Below are 14,073 nucleotides of genomic sequence, written 5' to 3' on the forward strand. Positions count from 1 at the left end.
TTTAACAGGGATGGTTGTCTTTACTCTTATAATGAGTTTCTAGAAGAATACAAAATTCCGGTGTCTCCTGGAGATTATGCTAAAGTCTTTGGAGCAATTTCCTCTGGTGTCTGCATGTTATATAGAGCTCAACCAAGATTGGACACACAACAATTAACTTTGTTATCGCTGACTGACACTTCAGTTGGTAAGATTTGTTTTCCTTTTAACAATGGTAAGAACAATAAACTAATTAGATCCCTGTTCAAAGATATTATCACAGTCCCATATGTGGTTCCATACTGGAATAAATTTGTTCAAAACATTGACTGGAAGAAGGTCTGAAATATCATTTAAAATAATTCATAAGTTTTACCCGTCTAATGATCATATTGTTAAAAAATTTAAAAAAGACATTGATGTAATGTGCACTTTCTGCTCTATGAGTATTGAAACAGTTACCCATTTGTTTTGGCACTGCCCTTTTGTCCAGAGTTTCTGGTCTGACATTTGTAATTTTATTGCAGAAAAAATTGAGAAAGATTTCAAATTGGTTTGGAAGGATTTTATTTTTGGCCTTTATGACCTCAACGGAACTAAGACTAGGCCTAATGAAACTTACATTATTAACCTCAATATTCTATTTGCAAAATTTTACATTCTTAAATGTAAGTTTGCGCATTCAAAAACATCTTTTATTGCTTTTAACATTGAGGTCAAGCAATATGTCAACACGATTAAGTATTTTCTTAATCAAAAGGCAACAGAAACTGTGAAGGTGTGTAAACAATTTGGTATATTTTTGTAAGTCCGTACTTCCCCTGGTAGAATGTGATGATGTGAGTCTTTTGTTTATTTTTTTGTTTATGTTATAATACCTGCAATGTTGGAAACTGCACAATATGTTATTTTTATAATGGAGATGAATGCTCATGTAAACTGTGCAATTGTTGAATAATAAAAAAAAAGGTTGTGCAGAAAAAAAAAAAAAAAAAAAAGGTTGTTTTGAGAGTTTTCAGTAAGCATGTAAATGGAGTTTGAATCCAGAGTCTTTATTTACAAGACACTACATGGTGTCAGAAGTGCTGTAGTTTAACGTGTAAGCAGCTTTAGTTCACTCATAAAAGCCTTGATAAACTGGGAAGAAAGATCAGGTTCAAATGGACAAAGATAATGTGTTCACTGCGCAGAGAGCAGCAGGACCAAGTCCTACATTAAGCATACGGCCGCCCGAACCTTCTGACTTTTCAAAACCACAGGAATGGGCAAAGTGGATCCGATGGTTCGAACGGTTTTGATTGGTGAGCAAACTGCAGGAAAACTCAAACTCAAAACCAGATGAATACTTTAATTTATTGCATGGGAGATTTAGCCAATGGTATTCTCCGGCGATTACCGCTAGCATATGTATGCCTTGGCCGAACATTGCAATTATTCATCATTACATGACGAGCTGATTAGGGACAGACTCGTTCATAAGAAAATTAATTATGATATTAATGGATGTTAAATTCCATGAAATTAGAGGGTATCTAAAGGTATTTTGGTGCTCCCTAGTGGTTAATGCATTGCAGACATTATTTTGTCCTTGCATGCTTACCGTAGTGCAGCAGAAAATGGTTCACACTCCTGCGGGTAAGCGTGTTTCTCTTCTCTCCTGTTTATGGTGTTTTAAAAAAGTGATAAAAGTGTGCTCAATAAGAGTTTTTCTGATGTAAACGTTTGTAGTGATTATATCAACAAATGTGCAGTTGGATGGGTTTTTATGTCCGATGGATACTTTGTTGAGTAGCTACTTATCGTTGTGCCTCATTACTCATGCGGTGAAATTAACATGCTACTGCTAATGCATCATCAGATAGCTTAATGGAATACACACAGTTTTTAATGTTATCACCCTGTCTAATAATACATTTTGATGTAATTCTCAGACACAAATATCATTGCTGCGGAGAATAAAAGAAAGAACAGACAACCAAAGTCTTGTTTGTGTCGTCCATTCAAAATTTGTGACTGTTGTGTGGGATGTGCTAAGGCCACATTGAGGACAACAATCGTTTCATAGGCAGACCCCAAGAAGGGGGAACAACCCTAAACTAAAGCCTCATGCATCACTTTCAGACTAAATTAATAGCAACCAGTGCACTAAGTGTGGTAGCTCCTCACCTCATTCAAAGCGAGATTGTACAGCAAATGATGTAAAAAAAAAAAGAAGAAAAAAAAGCCATTTTAAGCGAGTGTGTGCATTATCAAAAGCTGTGCGTGAAGTGTATGAGGGTGACCCCATATTCCTGGGCAGCATTGCAGGTCCTGGCGAATCTTGGATGGTAAACATATATATTTGTCAGAAACTAGTGTCATTTACGATCGATACAGGGGTTAATGTCACCATCATTCCAACAGAAGATTAGTAAAGAAAAATTACCTGCCCTCTGGGATGCAACAAGGCCGTTGCTTGGGCCAGAGCAAATGCAAATTCCTTTGGATGTAATTAGATTTGCCAGGCTTCTGCTAAAGAGAGGTGGAAAACAGGACTATACATAATTTTCTATTTGGCCTACATGTTTGCATCTTTATCTTTTGTTGGATTGCTCTGCACATGCATATTTGTTTAGTGAAGTTCACTAAACATTAAGACTTGTTAAAAGTGTTCTGCGTTACAAAAATGTGTGCATTGAATTGATTCAGTTGTGTTCAAATGATCACTAAACGTTTGTCATGACATCTCTCTGCTTGCATGAAAATATTATTTTAGAAATTAATAATTATTTTAGCATGGCATACTTGTTCAGTGATAACTACAAAAAAAAGATAGCCATAAATTTTGTGATTGTTACAGACACAAACACAAATACTGTATGTTACATGAAAATGTTAATATGTAATGTCATAATAGTTTTGTACACAAATGTGTATATGTAATTGTTGCATAAGGCTATGAATTAATGTGTTTATTGATTAAAAAAAATAATGTCTTTTCATTTACAGTAGCATGAACCAAGAGTAGTCGAGTAACTAGAGTATTTTTAAATAAAAAACCGACTAGTAGAAATTAGTAATCGTGCAACCCCTAGAAGAGACTGGCTGTAATCAATGTGCATGTGACGTTGTGTTCCTGCAGAACATTACTGTGATTTTATTTGTCTTTATTAACTTTGTTGTTTTAATTTTTGATCTAGAGATTTAAACTATATTCACTATTTAGCCTACAATTATTAACAGATGTAATAAAACAAATTCACATAAGGTTTTTAACCAATTATGTAATGTTTGTGCTACTGCTGCTCTTAACTAACAGTATTGGTAATTACCAAAATATTTTTTTTTATCTTTCTGTATTGGTTAGACCTTCAATATTTGTAAGCTTTTTAGTAATAGCAGTAAGCTATTTTCAATGCTATAATATAATTATTGCTGTTATCTTTGAAAGGCAGAAAAAAAAATTAAAGTGATGTTTACAGTGTATTTTTATTCAGTCAAAAATCTGTCAAAAAGTACATAATACCAGCAAGCATGTGAGCTGTTATCAAAGGAAAAGGACGCCATTTTTGTTATTATGTGAATAAATACTATCTAGTTGTTTCAGTTTGTTATTCGTCCAAAAATGACAAGTTTTTTTTTTTTTTTTTACAGATTCCTTAATTATTTGTTTTGTCTTATGACATGTGATCTGATAAATTGTTAGGCACTGTATGTCTTCATAGCGTTCAGTTTGCACATTTGTTTTAAGGACATTGGGCAGAATGGTGAACTGTGTGTTTTTTTCAGTAAAACTAAAATAAAGAAAATAGGGGTTACAATCCGATTGATTGATTAATCGAAAAAATATTCTGCCAACTAATCAATTATCAAAATAATCATTAGTTGCAGCCTTAGGTACATTACTCCTAGTCCATCATTCATGTGCCAGGAAAGAGCTTGTGGGTAGCTGACACTCTGTCATGCTCTCCTGTAAAACAGAGTGAGTCACAAGAAGACAAAGAAGACAAAGAATTCTGGGAAGACACAAACATATATGTAGACTAGGGCTGTGCAAAAAATCGAATGCTATTTTCATGCACATATCATCATGCTTCCTGTAATTAGAAGTATATCTCCAGCACGTGCGTTCAGATCAGGGTCGCCAGGTTTCACAACAAATCCTGCCCTGTTGCTTCTCAAAACTACTCCAAAACTAGCCCAATCGCATTTCCGGGAGGTTCCCCGATAAAAATTGCTTCCCGGAGTTAAAATATAAATTTTTTTGGCAGGGTTGCCTTGGTAAATTTCGCATTTTAGGGGCTAAATATCACATTATTGGTATTGGGGTCACTTCAAACCACGGACATGAAAACAATCGCAGACTTGGCAACACTGGTTCAGGTGGAGCGGCAGTTACTACACAGAGCCGTAGTGTACCGACAACTAACACAAAATCGTTTTCAAAATCGACAAAGAATCGCCTGTGATTTTATCATCGATTTTGTGTAGATTGTCAGTGAATTACGGCTCAGTGTAGATAAATGCCAACCAGTGTTGCCAAGTCTGTGGTTGTTTTTCATGTCCGCGGGTCGAAGCGACCCCAATACAAATAACGTGATATATAGTCTCTAAAATGCTAATTTTACCAAGGCAACCCTGCCAAAAAATGGCAGGTTTTCAGCCTGCCTTCAGCTGAAGGAAATAGTCCTCAACTGCAGGACATGCATTAAAGAGAAACAGAACCCAAAATAACCCCTTATGCCCACTCAGTTCCCTGACCGGCCATGGCAAAGGCTAGGGGAAGATTTGTTCATGTTGGTAAACAAAACATACCTACATGTGGTAGACTACTACACCAGATATGTGAAGATAGCTCAGTTAACACTTACTAGGTTTTCCGACATTTTTGATCACATGAAGTCCATATTCGCATGTCATGGAGTTCCAGATACACTGATTACTGACAATGGGCCACAATTCTCTGGCCACTCATTTGCATCCATTGCAGCTTCACAAGGATTTGTTAATGGTTCTAGTAGCCCAAGATTGCTCTAGGGCAACAGTGAGGATGAACGGGCAGACAAGACGGTGAAGTCTCTTCTCAAGAAAGCCAATTATCCATACCTTGCTCTTTTAACTCATAAAGCGACCCCCTTGCAAGCACAGTCCGGCTCAACTACTTATGGGTAGGAGGCTCAGAACGACTGTGCCTACACTGCCAAATCTAATACTCTCTGATACCATGGCTGTTTTTTCGAAAGAGAAGGAAAGGAAGAATGCAGATACAGAGCATTTTAATAGGAGTCACAGAGCCAAGACAATTCAGCATACTGCAGCCAAGAGATCATGAATGGATATCTGATGATAAAGAATCAAGATCAATTATTCCAAGTCACTCTGCTCCAAGGTCTTGCCTTGTGAACACTCAGCAAGGGACTGTGAGACATAACAGTCACCATCTCGTACAAATGCAAACAGAAGACAAGGAGGATAAAAGCAGAACACCTGATCAGCTTTCTGTTGCAACCTCTGAGCCACTCCTTACCACTCAGGACTCAGAGAAGCAGGACGTTCCGGATTTGACATTTGACCACTTCTAGAACCAAGTATGGGAGGCAAATAGTGAAACAAGACTGAACCTGTGAACTGTGCGTGGTGTGGGTACAGGTTCCCTACCACTTTATGTAAATAACTGGACAAATGTTCAAGAGGTAAGCACCAATGTTGAAACTACCTGTTTGTTCAAGGAGTTAGATCGGAGCAGATCCTCCAGCAAAAGAGGCAGAATAATAATCTAAGATCTGTTGAGACAAAGATAGTCTACCCTTTGTTCTCTAGAAATGGGAGACGTGGGGTTATTGATGTAACCACAAGCTGCCACTAGATGGAGCGAGAGCGACACGGATGGGCCAGCCAGTTGTATGTATGGTTATTTTGAGAGATTTCAGTAAAGAATATAAATACAGTTAGAGTCAAGTCACCTTTATTTACATAGCGCTTTAAACAAAATACATTGCGTCAAAGCAACTGAACAACATTCATTAGGAAAACAGTGTGTCAATAATGCAAAATGATAGTTAAAGGCAGTTCATCATTGAATTCAGTGATGTCATCTCTGTTCAGGTAAATGGTTGCATTTATTTGAAATCAAGTCAATTATATCGCTGTAGATGAAGTGACCCAAACTAAGCAATTCAGTGATGTCATCTCTATTCAGTTTAAATAGTGTCTATGCATTTATTTGCAATCAAGTCAACGATATCGCTGTAGATGAAGTGCCCCCAACTAAGCAAGCCAGAGGCGACAGCGGCAAGGAACCGCAACTCCATCGGTAACAGAACTGAGAAAAAAACCTTGGGAGAAACCAGGCTCAGCTGGGGGGCCAGTTCTTCTCTCACCAGATGAAACCAGTAGTTCAATTCCAAGTCAAGTCAAGTTCATTTATTCGTCTCCCTTGGGAGAAATTTGGTTTAGAGACAGGGTACTGCTGCATAGGCAGACATAAAACATATAGACAACATAAAACATCCAACAAAGGAGAGGGTACATAACTGGCAACCAGATGGGGACCAAAGTGCAAGAGGATCAAGCTTCAATACTTGAAGTATATTGCAATTACAATTACACATTTAAAGTGCAATGCACAGTAAAGTGCTGGTGCATGTTAAAGTGCGGTGCACAATACAGTACTGATATACATTCGAACACACTACAAATGCTATACATATTAAAAATTCTGGTACGAATTTAAAAAGATGCTGGTACATGTTACAGTTCTGATAAAAACCTCCCTACATTTGCTCATTAATGAGCTTAACTGACACTGGGACAAAAGAATGTTTGAACTGGTTGTATTTACATAAGGAGACCCTGTATCTTCTCCCTGAGGGCATCTGCGAGTATTCGATGCACAAAACATGGGAACTGTCATTTAGAATGTTTTTTGCCTGAGTAAGGACAGCCTCGTTGAACAGTTCCTGAGGGTTAAGGGGGGGTGACCCATAATCCTGCCCGCTACTCTGACCAGGTTGAGAATCTGTGATTTAAGTTTGACACTCAGATTACCAAACCAACTGGTGATACCATACCGTAAGATAGACTCTATTGCTGCCCTATAGAAAATTAACATTATGTTTTTACTGACACCAAACAACCGCAGTCTGCGTAAAAAGTGGAGGCGCTGATGGATTCTGGCGCACACAGTGGCTACTTGTGTCTGCCAGCTCAGGTCACTATCAATGTGAATGCCTAGGTACTTGCATGAATTTTGTTGAGTAATGTTATTGCCATGTATTGTCACAGGGCTTCGGTCACCAATTGATTTGGGATCAAAGAGCATTTCTACAGTCTTACAGGTGTTAATCTGTAATTTATGATTGTCGCACCAGTCCACAAACCTGTCCACAGCATCTCTGTGAATGGATGAGTCAGAGTTCTTAGTGAGCAGACTAAGAACAGCTGTATCATCCGAAAACTTCACCACATATTGATTAGGCTCAGAACTAACACAGTCATTTGTATACAGAATAAACAAAAATGGTGAACTGACACATCCCTGAGGGGCACCAGTACTACATATTTCTGTATTTGATAAGGAGGAATTAAACTTCACCTGCTGTGGCCTCTTAGTAAGGAATGAGTGGTACCACCTGATTAAAAATGGATTTAAATTCAGAAGGGCTAATTTTCTTAGGAGAATATGTGGCTGAATTGTGTTAAAAGCAGAGCTAAAATCAATAAGGAGCAGTCTAGCATATGCACCTGGGAATTCAAGGTGCTTCAATGTAAGGTGCATTATAGTTGATATGGCATCACTTGTACTTCGTTTCTTTGTATATGCAAACTGATATTTGTCTAATACTGGCTCCACCTCTGAGCGAAGTACATTTAACATAAGTCGTTCCAGGCCCTTGAAGACATTGGAAGTTAATGCAACAGGCCTATAATCGTTGTCCTCCTGAGGACATGCCTTTTTTGGAACTGGAATTATAGTGGACTTTTTCCAGATCTCAGGTACAACATGTTTATCAATAGAAAGTTGAAACAGCTGGTGCCATACCGGAGACAATTCCTCTGCAAATGTCTTTAAAAGAAAAGTGGACATATTATCTGGCCCCGTCGCTTTTTTTAGGTGCATTGATTTAAAAACCTTGGTTACCGCATGTGGATCTATAAAAATCCTGTCCTTCACAGTACAATTTACATTATCTAAAACATCACAGCAGTCCCTATTGTTGTCAGATTCAAAACGCATATAAAATTGGTTCAGTGCATTTGCTTTTAAACTCTCATCCTGAGCAAACAGGGGCTTCCTTTTAGCCTCCATGTTTGTCATTCCTCTAATTGAGTCCCACAGTTTCTTGGAGTTGAACATGGACAAGTTCTGTTCTGCCCGCTCCTTGTGCTGCAGCCTAGCTGCTCTCATATGTTTATTTAGCTCTTTTTGAGCTGTTTTGACTCCATCTGTATCACTAAGTTTAAAGGCAGACTTTTTCCACTTAATACACTCCTTAAAATTTTTTGTTATGTAAGGTTTATTGTTCGGATATATCTTAACAGTTTTCTGTGGAATGATGGAGTCAACACAAAAGGAGATGTAGGCAGTTGTGGATTCTGTTGCCCTGTCAATGTCCGCCTCCTTGAAAAAGACGTCCCAGTCTGTCAAGAGAAAACATACTTTCAGTTCCTCAATCTTATCGTCCGACCACACCTTTACAGTTCGGATTTCTGGTTTGCTGGACTTAAAGACTGACCGATATGTAGGTAGCAGATGAATTGCATTGTGGTCAGAGTTGGCAAGGGGAGGTTTGGCTCTGGCTGTATAAGCATCCCTGACATTACCATAGCACTTGTCAAGAATGTTATTTTTCCTGGTGTTGCACTTCACATATTGATAGAAACCAGGTAGACTCTTGTTCAGGCTGCTGTGGTTAAAATCCCCTAGTATCAGTATTGGGGCGTCAGGTTTGTTTTGTAGGTGACGATGGACACCGTCAGCAATTTGATTTGCTGCTCTGTTGGCATTCCCTCTTGGTGGGACATAGACAGCACACACAAAAATGTTGCTAAATTCTCTTGGCAGGTAGTGTGGACGTAAAGTAACACACAGTAGATCCAAGTCCGGGTTGCATATAGTGTCTCTTATTGCAAAGTTTTAGCACCAACTGTCTTTGATATAAATACATACTCCTCCTCCCCCTACTTTGCCCGAATTTGCGTCTCTGTCCAGGCGTACATGAGAAAACCTGTCTACCTGTACGAAATTGTCTGGTACATCTTTACTAAACCAAGTCTCTGTGAAAATCATTAGGCCTGACTCACGGTATTCATAGCAACCCCTGGCCAGTAAACGCAGTTCAACCAGCTTATTTCTCAGGGAGCGGGAGTTACAAAGCAGCATCTGAGGCAGCGGTAACTTACTAGCGCTCCGAGTGCGCTGTCTCATGCCGCCTCTCTTGCCCCTCTTCCTCACCTTCCCATCGCGGCGATGACCTGCGCCGTGATGCCGATATAGCTCCCTGGGCACGTCATTGAGTAGTCCTGCCGATGGTAGAACTCCGCCGTCTTGCAGTGCCAGCAGCTCGGTTCCGCTGTATGTTAGCTGGTTGATAATCCCATCCGCAAAACACTGGATGAACTGGCCAGACAGGATTAGCCACGCCAATGCTATCCGCTCCATTCCCCTCTGTCTCATGTCGCATATATAAAGTAAACAGTTTAGAGCATGAGTCACTGTCACCGTATGTCTTGCACAGTGTGCCCACTGGACACCGACGTAAAACGGGAACATAAACGGAGACATAACGAGTAGTACGAGTAAACAAACAATTTGCAGCAGGAGCCCTCCTCCATGTCGCCAGCAGGGCAGGCCAGCAGGGCAGCGCCATCTTGAAGGAATTCCAGGCTGCAGCAAAGTCAGATTGTGCAGAAGAATCATCTGTTTCCTGTGGTCTTGTCCCTGTGGTCTTCTGAGACAAGGTCTTTACAGGGGATCTGTATCTGGGGCTCTAGTTGTCCTGGTCTCCGCTGTTTTTCAGGGCAGTAGAGGTCCTTTCTAGGTGCTGATCCACCATCTGGTCTGGATACGTACTGGATCCGGGTGACTGCATTGACCCTCTGATCTGGATACAGACTGGATCTGGTGGCTACGGTGAACTTGGAATAAGAGAGAAACAGACGAATATTAGCGTAGATGCCATTCTTCTTATGATGTAGCAAGTACATAAGGTGTTATGGGAAGTGTTTCCGGTTCCGGTTTACCTAATTAATGCAGCCTAAAAATCCTTTAACGGATTTGGATATTGAAAGCATATTAGTATGTTATGTGTAAGCCAGGTTAAAGAGATGGGTCTTTAATCTAGATTAAAGATGCAAGAGTGTGTCTGCCTCCCGAACAATGTTATGAAGGTTATTCCAGAGTTTAGGCGCCAAATAGGAAAAGAATCTGCCGCCCGCAGTTGATTTTGATATTGTGGGTATTATCAAATTGAGAACATAGCTGACGTTTAGGATTATAATGTAAAAGGAGCTCATTCAAATACTGAGGTGCTAAACCATTCAGGGCTTTATAAGTAATAAGCAATATTTTAAAATCTATACTTGTTTGATAGGGAGCCAGTGCAGTGTTGACAGGACCGGGCTAATATGGTCATACTTCCTGGTTGTGGTAAGAACTCTTGCTGCTGCATTTTGTACTAGCTGTAGTTTGTTTACTAAGCGTGCAGAGCAACCACATAAAAAAAAGAATTACAATAATCTAACCTTGAGGTCATAAATGCATGGATTAACATTTCTGCATTTGACATTAAGAGCATAGGCCATAATTTAGATATATTTTTGAGATGGAAAAATACAGTTTTACAAAAGCTAGAAACGTGGCTTTCTAAGGAAAGATTGCAATCAAATAGCACACCCAGGTTCCTAACAGATGACGAAGAATTGATAGAGCAGCCATCAAGTCTTAGTTGTCACGGTTTTACGCTGCCTGAAGGAATACGGAGTCGAGGATAAACGGAATACGGCTTTTAATATATCCAACACAGGGGATATCCAACATGGAGCACAGAGGTAGACACACGTAAGTAGCAAGTGATCACAAGTGAGGACAAGTGAGTCACAAGTGAGCACAAGTGAGAAGACCCGACAAAACAGAACTGAAGGGACACGGCTTATGAACAACAGATAATGGGGGAAACACAGGTGGATGGAATCATTAAATTAACAGGGACATGGAACACATGAGGAAGATAATGGACACACCTGGGAACTAATCAAACACGGAAAGACAGAAACTGGATCAACGGGCAAAAACAAGCTAAATGAGTCCAGGTGTGTGACAGTACTCCCCCCTCCCGGTAGGTGCGTCCTCGCACCGTAGAAACAACAGAGGGAGGCATGGGTGGGAACCTGGGAGGAGGTTCCGGTGGAGGACGGACTCCCAGGAGGGGGCCAGCAGACAGGGACCACAGAAGGAGGAGCCAAGGAGGAGACGACGGAGGAAGGAGCCAGGGAGGAGACAGGAGCAGGAGGAGCCAGATGGTCCACCAGAGACCAGCCAGGACGGAGATCAATCAATCAATCAATCAATCACCTTTATTTATATAGTGCTTTAAACAAAATACATTGCGCCAAAGCACTGAACAACATTCATTTGGAAAACAGTGTCTCAATAATGCAAAATGATAGTTAAAGGCAGTTCATCATTGAATTCATTGATGTCATCTCTGTTCAGATGAAATAGTGTCTGTTTTAATTTGCAATCAAGTCAACGATATCGCTGTAGATGAAGTGACCCCAACTAAGCAAGCCAGAGGCGACAGCGGCAAGGAACCGAAACTCCATCGGTGACAGAATGGAGAAAAAAACCTTGGGAGAAACCAGGCTCAGTTGGGGGGCCAGTTCTCCTCTGACCAGACGAAACCAGTAGTTCAATTCCAGGCTGCAGCAAAGTCAGATTGTGCAGAAGAATCATCTGTTTCCTGTGGTCTTGTCCTGGTGCTCCTCTGAGACAAGGTCTTTACAGGGGATCTGTATCTGGGGCTCTAGTTGTCCTGGTCTCCGCTGTCTTTCAGGGCAGTAGAGGTCCTTTCTAGGTGCTGATCCACCATCTGGTCTGGATACGTACTGGATCCGGGTGACTGCAGTGACCCTCTGATCTGGACACAGACTGGATCTGGTGGCCACGGTGACCTCGGAACAAGAGAGAAACAGACAAATATTAGCGTAGATGCCATTCTTCTAATGATGTAGAAAGTACGGTGTTATGTGAAGTGTTCCGGTTCCAGTTTACCTAATTAATGCAGCCTAAAAATCCTTTAACGGATTTGGATATTAAAAGCATATTAGTATGTTATGTGTATGCCAGGTTAAAGAGATGGGTCTTTAATCTAGATTTAAACTGCAAGAGTGTGTCTGCCTCCCGAACAATGTTAGGTAGGTTATTCCAGAGTTTAGGCGCCAAATAGGAAAAGGATCTGCCGCCCGCAGTGGATTTTGATATTCTAGGTATTATCAAATTGCCTGAGTTTTGAGAACGTAGTGGACGTAGAGGAGTATAATGTAAAAGGAGCTCATTCAAATACTGAGGTGCTAAACCATTCAGGGCTTTATAAGTAATAAGCAATATTTTAAAATCTATACGATGTTTGATAGGGAGCCAGTGCAGTGTGGACAGGACCGGGCTAATATGGTCATACTTCCTGGTTCTAGTAAGAACTCTTGCTGCTGCATTTTGGACTATCTGTAGTTTGTTTACCAAGCGTGCAGAACAACCACCCAATAAAGCATTACAGTAGTCTAACCTTGAAGTCATAAATGCATGGATTAACATTTCTGCATTTGACATTGAGAGCATAGGCCGTAATTTAGATATATTTTTGAGATGGAAAAATGCAGTTTTACAAATGCTAGAAACGTGGCTTTCTAAGGAAAGATTGCGATCAAGTAGCACACCTAGGTTCCTAACTGATGACGAAGAATTGACAGAGCAACCATCAAGTCTTAGACAGTGTTCTAGGTTATTACAAGTAGAGTTTTTAGGCCCTATGATTAACACCTCTGTTTTTTCTGAATTTAGCAGTAAGAAATTACTCGTCATCCAATTTTTTATATCGACTATGCATTCCATTAGTTTTTCAAATTGGTGTGTTTCACCGGGCTGCGAGGAAATATAGAGCTGCGTATCATCAGCATAACAGTGAAAGCTAACACCATGTTTCCTGATGATATCTCCCAAGGGTAACATATAAAGCGTGAAGAGTAGCGGCCCTAGAACTGAGCCTTGAGGTACTCCATACTGCACTTGTGATCGATATGATACATCTTCATTCACTGCTACGAACTGATGGCGGTCATATAAGTACGATTTAAACCATGCTAATGCACTTCCACTGATGCCAACAAAGTGTTCAAGTCTATGCAAAAGAATGTTGTGGTCAATTGTGTCAAACGCAGCACTAAGATCCAATAAAACTAATAGAGAGATACACCCACGATCAGATGATAAGAGAAGATCATTTGTAACTCTAAGGAGAGCAGTCTCAGTACTATGATACGGTCTAAATCCTGACTGGAAATCCTCACATATACCATTTTTCTCTAAGAAGGAATATAATTGTGAGGATACCACCTTTTCTAGTATCTTGGACAGAAAAGGGAGATTCGAGATTGGTCTATAATTAATTAGTTCTCTGGGGTCAAGTTGTGGCTTTTTTATGAGAGGCTTAATAACAGCCAGTTTGAAGGTTTTGGGGACATGTCCTAATAACAATGAGGAATTAATAATAGTCAGAAGAGGACCTATGACTTCTGGAAGCACCTCTTTTAAGAGCTTAGATGGTATAGGGTCTAACATACATGTTGTAAGTTTAGATGATTTAACAAGTTTATACAATTCTTCCTCTCCTATAGTAGAGAATGAGTGGATCTGTTCCTCAGGGGGTCTATAGTGGACTGTCTGATGCGAAACTGTAGCTGACGGCTGAATGGTTGCAATTTTATCTCTAATAGTATCGATTTTAGAAGTAAAGTAGTTCATAAAGTCATTACTGCTGTGGTGTTGGGAAATGTCAACACTTGTTGAGGCTTTATTTTTCGTTAATTTAGCCACTGTATTGAATAAATACCTGGGGTTAT

This window comes from Carassius auratus, unplaced genomic scaffold, assembly GCF_003368295.1.
Source record: "Carassius auratus strain Wakin unplaced genomic scaffold, ASM336829v1 scaf_tig00011275, whole genome shotgun sequence".
NCBI lineage: Eukaryota > Metazoa > Chordata > Actinopteri > Cypriniformes > Cyprinidae > Carassius > Carassius auratus.